Here is a 15,387-nt window from a genome sequence, read left to right as displayed (position 1 = left end):
ACTGTCACTAACACAGACACTCGAACCACACACTGCCACTAACACAGACACTCGAACCTCACACTGCCACGAACACGGACACTCGAACCTCACACTGTCACCAACAGACACTCGAACCTCACACTGCCACTAACACAGACACTCGAACCTCACACTGCCACTAACACAGACACTCGAACCTCACACTGCCACTAACACAGACACTCGAACCTCACACTGCCACTAACACAGACACTCGAACCTCACACTGTCACTAACACGGACACTCGAACCTCACACTGCCACTAACACAGACACTCGAACCTCACACTGCCATTAACACAGACACTCGAACCTCACACTGTCACTAACACAGACACTCGAACCTCACACTGCCACTAACACAGACACTCGAACCTCACACTGCCATTAACACAGACACTCGAACCTCACACTGCCACTAACACAGACACTCGAACCTCACACTGCCACTAACACAGACACTCGAACCTCACACTGTCACTAACACGGACACTCGAACCTCACACTGTCACTAACACGGACACTCGAACCTCACACTGCCACTAACACAGACACTCGAACCTCACACTGTCACTAACACAGACACTCGAACCTCACACTGCCATTAACACAGACACTCGAACCTCACACTGTCACTAACACAGACACTCGAACCACACACTGCCACTAACACAGACACTCGAACCTCACACTGTCACTAACACAGACACTCGAACCTCACACTGTCACTAACACAGACACTCGAACCTCACACTGTCACTAACACAGACACTCGAACCTCACACTGTCACTAACACAGACACTCGAACCTCACACTGTCACTAACACAGACACTCGAACCTCACACTGTCACTAACACAGACACTCGAACCTCACACTGTCACCAACACAGACACTCGAACCTCACACTGTCACTAACACAGACACTCGAACCTCACACTGTCACTAACACAGACACTCGAACCTCACACTGTCACAAACAGACACTCGAACCTCACACTGTCACTAACACAGACACTCGAACCTCACACTGTCACTAACACAGACACTCGAACCTCACACTGTCACTAACACAGACACTCGAACCTCACACTGGCACTAACACAGACACTCGAACCTCACACTGTCACAAACAGACACTCGAACCTCACACTGTCACTAACACAGACACTCGAACCTCACACTGTCACTAACACAGACACTCGAACCTCACACTGGCACTAACACAGACACTCGAACCTCACACTGTCACTAACACAGACACTCGAACCTCACACTGTCACTAACACAGACACTCGAACCTCACACTGTCACTAACACAGACACTCGAACCTCACACTGCCACTAACACAGACACTCGAACCTCACACTGTCACTAACACAGACACTCGATCCTCACACTGTCACTAACACAGACACTCGAACCTCACACTGTCACGAACACAGACACTCGAACCTCACACTGTCACGAACACAGACACTCGAACCTCACACTGTCACTAACACAGACACTCGAACCTCACACTGTCACTAACACAGACACTCGAACCTCACACTGTCACGAACACAGACACTCGAACCTCACACTGTCACTAACACAGACACTCGAACCTCACACTGTCACTAACACAGACACTCGAACCTCACACTGTCACTAACAGACACTCGAACCTCACACTGCCACCAACACAGACACTCGAACCTCACACTGTCACTAACACAGACACTCGAACCTCACACTGTCACTAACACAGACACTCGAACCTCACACTGTCACTAACACAGACACTCGAACCTCACACTGTCACTAACACAGACACTCGAACCTCACACTGCCACTAACACAGACACTCGAACCTCACACTGTCACTAACACAGACACTCGATCCTCACACTGTCACTAACAGACACTCGAACCTCACACTGTCACTAACACAGACACTCGAACCTCACACTGCCACTAACACAGACACTCGAACCTCACACTGTCACTAACACAGACACTCGAACCTCACACTGTCACTAACACAGACACTCGAACCTCACACTGTCACGAACACAGACACTCGAACCTCACACTGTCACTAACACAGACACTCGAACCTCACACTGTCACTAACACAGACACTCGAACCTCACACTGTCACTAACAGACACTCGAACCTCACACTGCCACCAACACAGACACTCGAACCTCACACTGTCACTAACAGACACTCGAACCTCACACTGTCACTAACACAGACACTCGAACCTCACACTGTCACTAACACAGACACTCGAACCTCACACTGTCACTAACACAGACACTCGAACCTCACACTGCCACTAACACAGACACTCGAACCTCACACTGTCACTAACACAGACACTCGAACCTCACACAGGCACTAACACAGACACTCGAACCTCACACTGTCACTAACACAGACACTCGAACCTCACACTGTCACTAACACAGACACTCGAACCTCACACTGCCACTAACACAGACACTCGAACCTCACACTGTCACTAACACAGACACTCGAACCTCACACTGTCACTAACACAGACACTCGAACCTCACACTGCCACTAACACAGACACTCGAACCTCACACTGTCACTAACACAGACACTCGAACCTCACACTGCCACTAACACAGACACTCGAACCTCACACTGTCACTAACACAGACACTCGAACCTCACACTGTCACTAACACAGACACTCGAACCTCACACTGCCACTAACACAGACACTCGAACCTCACACTGCCACTAACACAGACACTCGAACCTCACACTGTCACTAACACAGACACTCGAACCTCACACTGTCACTAACACAGACACTCGAACCTCACACTGGCACTAACACAGACACTCGAACCTCACACTGTCACTAACACAGACACTCGAACCTCACACTGCCATTAACACAGACACTCGAACCTCACACTGTCACGAACACAGACACTCGAACCTCACACTGCCACTAACACAGACACTCGAACCTCACACTGTCACTAACACAGACACTCGAACCTCACACTGCCACTAACACAGACACTCGAACCTCACACTGTCACTAACACAGACACTCGAACCTCACACTGTCACTAACACAGACACTCGAACCTCACACTGCCACTAACACAGACACTCGAACCTCACACTGTCACTAACACAGACACTCGAACCTCACACTGGCACGAACACAGACACTCGAACCTCACACTGTCACTAACACAGACACTCGAACCTCACACTGCCATTAACACAGACACTCGAACCTCACACTGTCACGAACACAGACACTCGAACCTCACACTGTCACTAACACAGACACTCGAACCTCACACTGTCACTAACAGACACTCGAACCTCACACTGTCACTAACACAGACACTCGAACCTCACACTGTCACTAACACAGACACTCGAACCTCACACTGCCACTAACACAGACACTCGAACCTCACACTGTCACTAACACAGACACTCGAACCTCACACTGGCACCAACACAGACACTCGAACCTCACACTGTCACTAACACGGACACTCGAACCTCACACTGTCACTAACACAGACACTCGAACCTCAGACTGTCACTAACACAGACACTCGAACCTCACACTGTTACAAACACAGACACTCGAACCTCACACTGTCACTAACACAGACACTCGAACCTCACACTGTCACTAACACAGACACTCGATCCTCACACTGTCACTAACACAGACACTCGAACCTCACACTGCCACCAACACGGACACTCGAACCTCACACTGCCACTAACACAGACACTCGAACCTCACACTGTCACAAACAGACACTCGAACCTCACACTGTCACGAACACGGACACTCGAACCTCACACTGTCACTAACACAGACACTCGAACCTCACACTGCCATTAACACAGACACTCGAACCTCACACTGTCACCAACACAGACACTCGAACCTCACACTGTCACTAACAGACACTCGAACCTCACACTGTCACTAACACAGACACTCGAACCTCACACTGTCACTAACACAGACACTCGAACCTCACACTGCCATTAACACAGACACTCGAACCTCACACTGTCACTAACACAGACACTCGAACCTCACACTGTCACCAACACAGACACTCGAACCTCACACTGGCACTAACACAGACACTCGAACCTCACACTGTCACTAACACAGACACTCGAACCTCACACTGCCATTAACACAGACACTCGAACCTCACACTGTCACTAACACAGACACTCGAACCTCACACTGTCACCAACACAGACACTCGATCCTCACACTGTCACTAACAGACACTCGAACCTCACACTGTCACTAACACAGACACTCGAACCTCACACTGTCACTAACACAGACACTCGAACCTCACACTGTCACTAACAGACACTCGAACCTCACACTGTCACTAACACAGACACTCGAACCTCACACTGTCACTAACACAGACACTCGAACCTCACACTGTCACTAACACAGACACTCGAACCTCACACTGTCACCAACACAGACACTCGATCCTCACACTGTCACTAACACGGACACTCGAACCTCACACTGTCACTAACACAGACACTCGAACCTCACACTGTCACGAACACAGACACTCGAACCACACACTGTCACTAACACAGACACTCGAACCTCACACTGTCACTAACACAGACACTCGAACCTCACACTGCCACTAACACAGACACTCGAACCTCACACTGTCACTAACACAGACACTCGAACCTCACACTGCCACTAACACAGACACTCGAACCTCACACTGCCGCTAACACGGACACTCGAACCTCACACTGTCACTAACACAGACACTCGAACCTCACACTGTCACTAACACAGACACTCGAACCTCACACTGTCACTAACACAGACACTCGAACCTCACACTGTCACTAACACAGACACTCGAACCTCACACTGCCACCAACACAGACACTCGAACCTCACACTGTCACTAACAGACACTCGAACCTCACACTGTCACTAACACAGACACTCGAACCTCACACTGTCACTAACACAGACACTCGAACCTCACACTGTCACTAACACAGACACTCGAACCTCACACTGTCACTAACACAGACACTCGAACCTCACACTGTCACTAACACAGACACTCGAACCTCACACTGTCACTAACACAGACACTCGAACCTCACACTGTCACTAACACAGACACTCGAACCTCACACTGTCACTAACACAGACACTCGAACCTCACACTGGCACTAACACAGACACTCGATCCTCACACTGTCACTAACACAGACACTCGAACCTCACACTGTCACTAACACAGACACTCGAACCTCACACTGCCACTAACACAGACACTCGAACCTCACACTGTCACTAACACAGACACTCGAACCTCACACTGTCACTAACACAGACACTCGAACCTCACACTGTCACTAACACAGACACTCGAACCTCACACTGTCACTAACAGACACTCGAACCTCACACTGTCACTAACACAGACACTCGAACCTCACACTGTCACTAACACAGACACTCGAACCTCACACTGTCACCAACACAGACACTCGAACCTCACACTGTCACTAACACAGACACTCGAACCTCACACTGCCACTAACACAGACACTCGAACCTCACACTGTCACTAACACAGACACTCGAACCTCACACTGCCACTAACACAGACACTCGAACCTCACACTGCCACTAACACAGACACTCGAACCTCACACTGTCACTAACACAGACACTCGAACCTCACACTGCCACTAACACAGACACTCGAACCTCACACTGTCACTAACACAGACACTCGAACCTCACACTGCCACTAACACAGACACTCGAACCTCACACTGTCACTAACACAGACACTCGAACCTCACACTGCCACTAACACAGACACTCGAACCTCACACTGGCACTAACACAGACACTCGAACCTCACACTGTCACTAACACAGACACTCGAACCTCACACTGTCACTAACACAGACACTCGAACCTCAGACTGTCACTAACACAGACACTCGAACCTCACACTGTCACTAACACAGACACTCGAACCTCACACTGTCACCAACACGGACACTCGAACCTCACACTGCCACTAACACAGACACTCGAACCTCACACTGTCACTAACACAGACACTCGAACCTCACACTGTCACTAACACAGACACTCGAACCTCACACTGTCACTAACACAGACACTCGATCCTCACACTGTCACCAACACAGACACTCGAACCTCACACTGTCACCAACACAGACACTCGAACCTCACACTGTCACTAACACAGACACTCGAACCTCACACTGTCACTAACACAGACACTCGAACCTCACACTGTCACCAACACGGACACTCGAACCTCACACTGCCACTAACACAGACACTCGAACCTCACACTGTCACTAACACAGACACTCGAACCTCACACTGTCACTAACACAGACACTCGAACCTCACACTGTCACTAACACAGACACTCGATCCTCACACTGTCACCAACACAGACACTCGAACCTCACACTGTCACCAACACAGACACTCGAACCTCACACTGTCACTAACACAGACACTCGAACCTCACACTGCCACTAACACAGACACTCGAACCTCACACTGTCACGAACACAGACACTCGAACCTCACACTGTCACCAACACGGACACTCGAACCTCACACTGCCACTAACACAGACACTCGAACCTCACACTGTCACTAACACAGACACTCGAACCTCACACTGTCACGAACACAGACACTCGAACCTCACACTGTCACCAACACGGACACTCGAACCTCACACTGCCACTAACACAGACACTCGAACCTCACACTGTCACTAACACAGACACTCGAACCTCACACTGTCACTAACACAGACACTCGAACCTCACACTGTCACTAACACAGACACTCGAACCTCACACTGTCACTAACACAGACACTCGAACCTCACACTGTCACTAACACAGACACTCGAACCTCACACTGTCACTAACACAGACACTCGAACCTCACACTGTCACTAACACAGACACTCGAACCTCACACTGTCACTAACAGACACTCGAACCTCACACTGTCACTAACACAGACACTCGAACCTCACACTGTCACAAACAGACACTCGAACCTCACACTGTCACGAACACAGACACTCGAACCTCACACTGTCACTAACACAGACACTCGAACCTCACACTGTCACTAACACAGACACTCGAACCTCACACTGCCATTAACACAGACACTCGAACCTCACACTGTCACCAACACAGACACTCGAACCTCACACTGTCACTAACAGACACTCGAACCTCACACTGTCACTAACACAGAAACTCGAACCTCACACTGTCACTAACAGACACTCGAACCTCACACTGTCACCAACACAGACACTCGAACCTCACACTTTCACTAACACAGACACTCGAACCTCACACTGTCACTAACACAGACACTCGAACCTCACACTGTCACTAACACAGACACTCGAACCTCACACTGTCACTAACACAGACACTCGAACCTCACACTGTCACAAACAGACACTCGAACCTCACACTGTCACGAACACAGACACTCGAACCTCACACTGTCACCAACACAGACACTCGAACCTCACACTGGCACTAACACAGACTCTCTAAACTCACACTGCCATAAGGAGGGAAGTTGCAGCCTCACACTGCCATTAACACAGGCAGTCAAACCTCACTGCCATTAACTGAAAGTTATACTTATTACATTGGAGGAGAAGAGACACAAGAGGAGCAGGCTTTACACAGCTTTACAATGGATTGCAGTCCCACACCTGTGATCTGAAAATTAACCATCAACATGAGCTTATGAATTTCTCCAATGTAAACATTCCACCTCCTATTAATTTTGTGAGTGAGATCACAGTGACATGAGAAGTTATATTATATATTATAGCATTACAGACTCAGGCCATTCATGTGACATCAGCAAACACAAGATCCTCAGTTCCCGCTGACATCACTGCCCGGACTGGACTGACTGTTTGATATTATAGAGATTGCAAGTGATGGTTGTTTGGTCAATCACACTTCATATCACAATCAAATAAAATGAAAGAGATTGTAAAACAGCAAAGAGAGCATTAATTTTTCTCACTCCCATGCTTTTCATCCCATTACCAAATATGATGCATAGAGAAACTATTTTAACAATTAAAAAATGATGAACAAAATGATCAATTACCTTCTTGCAGTTTCCATGGCAGTCTCTCCCTTTTCCAGAAACTCCTCATGGTTCTGTGTGGGGGGCCATCAAATAAATTCAGATCAGTGACATTCCCTCCATCCTTCTCCTCTACTCCCACTCTCACTCCATTCTGATCGGCATCAGTCAGGAACTGGACGAGCCTCATCCTCCAACCCTTGGACACTGACAGACGCCTCACTTGGAAATAATAGCTGTGCTTCATCCAAATGCTCCCAGGTCTGGCTCGGACCAAACGTAGAATTGCAGTTGTATTCGCGAGAACCTGCATTACAATCCTGAATATGGTCATTTAATCAACTTTGTAAGAACTTCTTGATGGAAAAATAGTTCTTTATTAAAGTTTCACAATCATTTTCAAGACACTGATTATGTTGGAGGTGTGTGAGCAGTTCAAGATATCCCATAATAGGAAAGATATTCCAGCTGTGGATAGGATATAGTCACGGTTCGCTTCCGAATAAGAGGTTTTTATTAATTGGAGTTTATTTTCACTGGAACAGAGAAGGTTGAAGGAGGAATATAATAGGGATTTTCACACTGAGCCAGACTGGTCACAACCTTGTCTCCCCATTTCACCCCAAACTGAGCTTCCAACACCATATCTTGTCCATCACAAAGACCACCTACTTCCACCTTTAACATCGCCTGCTTTTACCCCAACCTCAGCCCATCTGCTCCTAAAACCCTGATCCATGCCTTTGTGACTTCTCGTCTCGACTATTCCAATGCTGCCTTGGCTGGACTGCCAACCTCCACACTCTAAACTTCAGCTCATCCAAAACTGCTCCCGTGTCCAATTCCGCACAAAGTCCCAATCGCCCAACACACCTGTCCTCGCTGGGTCCTCATCGCCAACACTTCAAATTTAAAATTCTCATCCTCCTGTTTAAAATCATCTATGGCCTCACCCCTATCTCTGCAACCTCCAGCATCAGAACTGCACTCAAACTTTCCATTCCTCTGATTCGACTCTTGCATATCCCTCTCCCCTTTACCCCACTATTGGCAGCCATACGTTCACCAACCAAAGCTCTACGCTCTGACGTTCCCTTGTTAAACCCCTTCACCTCTCCACATCCCTCTCATCCTTTCAGACCATCCCTAAAACCCACCACTTTGACTAAGCTTTTGGTCATTCCGCCGAATATCCCCACCAGTGGCTCAGTGCCCATTTTGTTCCTTACATCTCAGTAAGGCATCTACTGTAAAGGTGCTTTATAAATACAAGTTGTTATTGCGAATAGCAAAAGGTTGTTTTCATTGGTTAGTGAATCAATTACAAGGGGGTGTCGACTCAGGACCAGAAGTCACAAAGGCATGGATCAGGGTTTTATCAGCCGAAGAATAAAGTGGGTATTTAGGAGACATTTGAATGGAATGGGCCTATGCTCTCTGGAGTTTAGAAGAATGAGAGGTGATCTCATTGCAACATATAAGATTCTGAGGGGGCTTGACAAGGTAGATGCTGAGAGATTGTTTCCCCTGGTTGGAGAGTCCAGAACTTGAGGGCATAGTCACAGGGTAAGGGGTCGGCCATTTAAGACTGAGATGAGGAGGAATTTCTTCACTCAGAGGGTTGTGAATCTTTGGGATTCTCAACCCAGAAGGCTGTGGATGCTGAGTCGCTGAGTATATTCAAGACTGAGATCGATAGATTTTTGAATTCTAGGGGAATCAAGGGATCTGGGGATCAGGCAGGAAAATGGAGTTGAGGTTGAAGATCAGCCATGATCTTATTGAATGGCAGAGCAGGCTCGAGGGGCCGTATGACCTACTCCTGCTCCTATTTCTTATGTTCTTATTTCTTCACACAAAGAGTTGTTGGAAAGTAGATTCCTGTATGAGGTGGTAATTGAAGCAGAGCCTCTAACATCATTTGAAAGCGATTAGATAAGTGTTCGAAAAGGAAGAATATGGAGAAATGGCCGAGGAATGGGATTAAAGTAGACATCTCCAGCTGAAGAGCTTTCCCCGGCACAGGCACATTGGGATGGATGAACTCCTTCTGTGCTGAACATTCTTTCTTCCACTAAAATAGGGTGGGATGTTTCTTTCTTGGGTATTATTTTTAACAAAATGGGACTGGAGCAACAGGGCTGTAAATACTGGAAATATTAGAAATGACCTTTATGATCAGCAAGAATGAAACAAGGTGGCTGCCAACCAAAATAAAAACGTATGGAGTTGTGTTAATTTTTAAAACAATGCCCAGCCAAACACGTCACAGTTTATAACATAATCAGTCACTACCAATCCTAATCAGTGACAATTCACAGGTTGGTATTTACTGTAAAATAATAAAACAAAGTGCATTTAGATCGATTTAGAAAGATGTTCTGCAGCACTTTATAGATCAACAGACACTGATCGGGAGTGAAAATCTCAGGTGGAATGGAATTAAGGAGTGGGGTTGAAAAGTCTTCAGACGGCTTTTAAAGCAGGAGGGAGCTCCAGAAGGCAACGGTATGGTGGCTGAAAGAGTGGACACCAAAGGTGAATCGACTGGGACAGGGAGTGAGTAGACGACCAGTGTCAGACAGAACGAATAAAGAACATCATGTGGTGAGGCTGTGGGGGCCTTTTTTCCCTATTTAAACCAATAGGGGTGATACTGAGTTCACCCCACTGTCAGTCTCCAAACCAAGTGAGAGGAAGTTGCAGGGTCGAGTTGGTTTGAAGTGTGCACTCTCTCCCTGTACAGGGAGCCCATTGTGACATTGGCTTGCTGGCTTATCTGGAGGCAAGTGGAAAGCACCCCCCAGTGACAGGTCCACTGGTACGTGTCCTATTACTGAGCCGGAGTAGCACGTCAGTGAGGAACAAAAACCAGCCCTTATCAGGATGTTTTGTCTGTTTGTCAAAGCTGCCCACATGATAATTAAAATAAGTAGGAATTGACAAGTCTGATATCCAGCACTACCTTCTGCTGACATGAAGGTGGTTGGTACATCACTAGCTGTTATGTGTTGGTCTGTCCACTATGTTGAAGTCAGAGATCTAATACGTGAGTTTTGTGGTTTACACACTTGGATTGTGAAGAGGTGAGCAGTTGTTGAAGTGATGCACCTCCAACTGACGGAGCCACCGTTCTGTGCATTTTTGTGTCCATCTTGTGGTCAAGAGGGTAAAGGCAATACACTAACAATATTTCTGATAAGTGGGCTGGAAGGACTAGAACCCCCGTACCCTGAAGATCATTTAATGGACTAACAGCTCAACAAAATTAAACCTGTCTTTATTCCATCATTTCCCATGACACTTCAATTCAAAAATGGCACAACAGAAGGAAATGACAACCTCTCTAACAATTGAATATTCAAATCATCATTATCTACTTTGTGCCAACCATACTTCTTGCTGTTAACATCTGGAGGGAACTGGCTGTATTTGGTTTCCATCTGGGCAACAGTGACTAACAAATTGAAACAAACACCATCTGTCTTCCCAAGGTTTGCTCCACAGTGCTGTAATCCCAAAGTGCCATGTATTTTCCGCTTGAACTGTGAATCCCTCAAGCATTCCTTGGTCAGTCTACAGATGGTCACTTCTATGCTGCAAGATAGATCTGATGTGGAGATGCCGGTGATGGACTGGGGTTGACAATTGTAAACAATTTTACAACACCAAGTTATAGTCCAACAATTTTATTTTTAATCCCACAAGCTTTCGGGGGCTTTCCCCTTCCTCAGGCGGTGTGGAAATGACATTTTCGAATCCTTCGCATTTTAAGATAGATCAGCTGAGGAAGAGCCACAAGCAGTCACAGGGAAATGAGGATAGCCCTGATTGTTAGTCAACAGCCACAGTTCATTGCCTTTGTTGAGGAAGGCTGCCACTCCTCTGTGGCACACAACCGAACAGGGCAACTCCACAGGAATAGTCATTGGATGAGAAGCCTTCTCCTTGGAACCTTTTACGACATTAAAGGCACTATATAAATGAAAGTTGTTCTTGTTTTAAAAAGAAACACAAAATACACTACAGAATGGGATCTGCCATAAAAGAGCCAGAATGACTCGCTCTATCACTCTAAACCCATTCTCCTTGATCCCCCGCCTTGCCCAGGGGACCTACGAGGAGGACTGAGCTGTTGATGGAAGACTTCAAATGGACGTCAATGGACAAGCAATGACAGGAACTTGGAATATCACAAAGTTTTAAAAAAACAAAAGGCAATACCTGCAGATTGTGCACCCTTACATATTACAGAGAATCGACAGCACAGGAACAGGCCATTCGGCCCAACTGGTCTATCCAGACATTTATGCTCCTCCCACTCTCTTCACCCACCCTCATCAGCATCTCCTTCTATTCCTTTCTCCCTCATGTGATTATCCAGCTTCCCACTAAATCCATCCCTGTTATTCACCTCAACTACTCCTTCTTACACTTTTGTGGAGATGCCGGTGATGGACTGAGGTTGACAATTGTAAACAATTTTACAACACCAAGTTATAGTCCAACAATTTTATTTTAAATTCCACAAGCTTTCGGAGGCTTCCTCCTTCCTCAGGTGAACGATGTGGAAACCTGAGGAAGGAGGAAGCCTCCGAAAGCTTGTGAATTTAAAATAAAATTGCTGGACTATAACTTGGTGTTGTAAAATTGTTTACAATTCTCATTAAAGAGGCGGCGAGGCTCGGCCCGGGAGCAGCTGCTGATGTTGCGGCATCAGTTTCACTCCCAGTGCGGGGCGGCCCTGCTCCAAACCCGGAGGCCGCAAAGCGGCTCTTTGTCCCTCGGCCTGATCCCCCAGGCCCGCCCTGTCCTTGTCCTTCTCCTGCCCGCTTGCTTACCATTTCCCCCTCCGGCCGGACCGCAAGACTCCGGCTCAGGCTCCTCCATCACCCCCCGGGCCAGGCCCGGTTGTCAAGGGAAACCGGTTAAATAATCCCCGCCCCACTCCGCTTCTGATTGGCCTCAGCCGGTTCCGCGACCCAGCCGGAGCGCGAGCTGTCATTGGTCTATTCAGATGTCAATCACTCCCCAGACCTGGCTGTCAATCAAAGGAGGGTGAGAGGATGCAGCAGATTTTGATTCGCTCCCTGCAAGGAATGGAGCAATAACTTCACTGCACTGCAAACTGCATTAAACAGCGGATCTGCACCCATGCGTTCTGAAAATTCCTTTATAAATGATTACTGCGTCGCTTTTTGCTGTCCCACTGAAAAGCACACGTTTGTTGCACTGTCGGACGTGCCGTCTTTCGGATGAAACATGAAACCGTCTGCCCCTCTCAGGCGGAGGTGAAAGATCCCATGTCACTATTTCGAAGAAGAGCAGGGGAGTTCTCCCCCGGTGTCCTGGGGCCGATATTTATTCCTCAACCAGATTATCTGGTCACATTCTTGTTTGTGGGATCTTGCTGTGCACAAATTGGCTGCCACCTGTCCGACATCACAACAGTGACCACACTTCAAAAGTTCCTCATTAGCTGTGAAACGCTTTGCGACGTCCTGAGATTGTGAAAGGCGCCATGTAAATGCAAGTTCTTTCTTTCACCGTTCAGGCTTATGGATGAATAATGTACATTTGGGCAAAGTAATAATTGTTACTGGACTCAGGAAAACTACCCTCCCAGACACTTCCATCACCATCCCTGGGTATGTCCTGTCCCACCGGCAGGACAGACCGACCAGAGGTGGCGGTACAGTGATATACAGTCAGGAGGGAGTGATCCTGGGAGTCCTCAACATTGACTCTGGACCCCATGAAATCTCATGGCATCAGGTCAAACATGGGCAAGGAAACCTCCTGCTGATTACCACCTACCGCCCTCCCTCAGCAACATCATTAAATAAATTTAAAACAGAAATAGAAAGTTTCCTAGAAGTAAAGGGAATTAGGGGTTACGGGGAGCGGGCAGGAAATTGGACATGAATTTAGATTTGAGGTTAGGATCAGATCAGCCATGATCTTATTGAATGGCGGAGCAGGCTCGAGGGGCCGATTGGCCGACTGCTGCTCCTATTTCTTATGTTCTTATGTTCTTATGTTCTCAGCTGATGAATCAGTCCTCCTCCATGTTGAGCACCACTTGGAGGAAGCACTGAGGGTAGCAAGGGCACAGAATGTACTCTGGGTGGGGATCTTCAATGTCCATCACCAAGAGTGGCTCGGTAGCACCACTACTGACTGAGCTGGCCGAGTCCTGAAGGACATAGCTGCCAGACTGGGCCTGCGGCAGGTGGTGAGCGAACCAACACGAGGGAAAAACTTACTTGACCTCGTCCTCACCAATCTACCTGTCGCAGATGCACCTGTCCATGACAGTATCGGTAGGAGTGACCACCGCACAGTCCTCGTGGAGATGAAGTTCCGTCTTCGCACTGAGGACACCATCCAACATGTTGTGTGACACTACCACCGTGCTAAATGGGATAGATTCAGAACAGATCCAGCAGCTCAAAACTGGGCATCCATGAGGCGCTGTGGGCCATCAGCAGCAGCAGAATTGTATTCCAGCACAATCTGTAACCTCATGGCCTGGCATATTCCTCACTTTACCATTACCAACAAGCCAGGGGATCAACCCTGGTTCAATGAGGAGTGCAGAAGAGCATGCCAGGAGCAGCACCAGGCATACCTAAAAATGAGGTGCCAACCTGGTGAAGCTACAACTCAGGACTACATGCATGCTAAACAGCGGAAGCAACATGCTATAGACAGAGCTAAGCAATTCCACAACCAACGGATCAGATCAAAGCTCTGCAGTCCTGCCATATCCAGTCGTGAATGGTGGTGGATAATTAAACAACTAACGGGAGGAGGAGGCTCTGCAAACATCCCCATCCTCAATGATGGTGGAGTCCAGCACGTGAGTGCAAAAGACAAGGCTGAAGCGTTTGCAACCATCTTCAGCCAGAAGTGCTGAGTGGATGATCCATCTCGGCCTCCTCCTGATATCCCCACCATCACAGAAACCAGTCTTCAGCCAATTCAATATCAAGAAATGGCTGAGTGCACTGGATACAGCAAAGGCTATGGGCCCCGACAACATCCCAGCTGTAGTGCTGAAGACTTGTGCTACAGAACGAGCTGTGCCTCTAGCCAAGCTGTTCCAGTATAGCTACAACACTGGCA

General features: G+C 47.8%; 1 long non-coding RNA gene across 4 annotated transcripts in view; it reads right to left on the bottom strand.

Moving 5' to 3' along the window:
* Positions 1-13,229, bottom strand: part of LOC137335855 (uncharacterized) — a 35,252-nt gene extending 22,023 nt beyond the window's left edge. Inside the window, exons 1-2 of one of the 4 annotated variants that reach the window (XR_010966525.1) lie at positions 13,101-13,229; positions 8,281-8,579 (exon numbers count right to left, since the gene is read on the bottom strand). This is a non-coding gene — a long non-coding RNA (uncharacterized lncRNA). The remainder of the gene's footprint in view (positions 1-8,280; positions 8,580-13,100) is intronic. The other 3 variants (XR_010966523.1, XR_010966524.1, XR_010966526.1) reach the window with 3 other exon arrangements.
* Between the last annotated feature and the right edge of the window lie 2,158 nt (positions 13,230-15,387).

Source organism: Heptranchias perlo, chromosome 20, assembly GCF_035084215.1.
Source record: "Heptranchias perlo isolate sHepPer1 chromosome 20, sHepPer1.hap1, whole genome shotgun sequence".
NCBI lineage: Eukaryota > Metazoa > Chordata > Chondrichthyes > Hexanchiformes > Hexanchidae > Heptranchias > Heptranchias perlo.
This window is presented reverse-complemented; position numbering and strand designations above follow the sequence as displayed.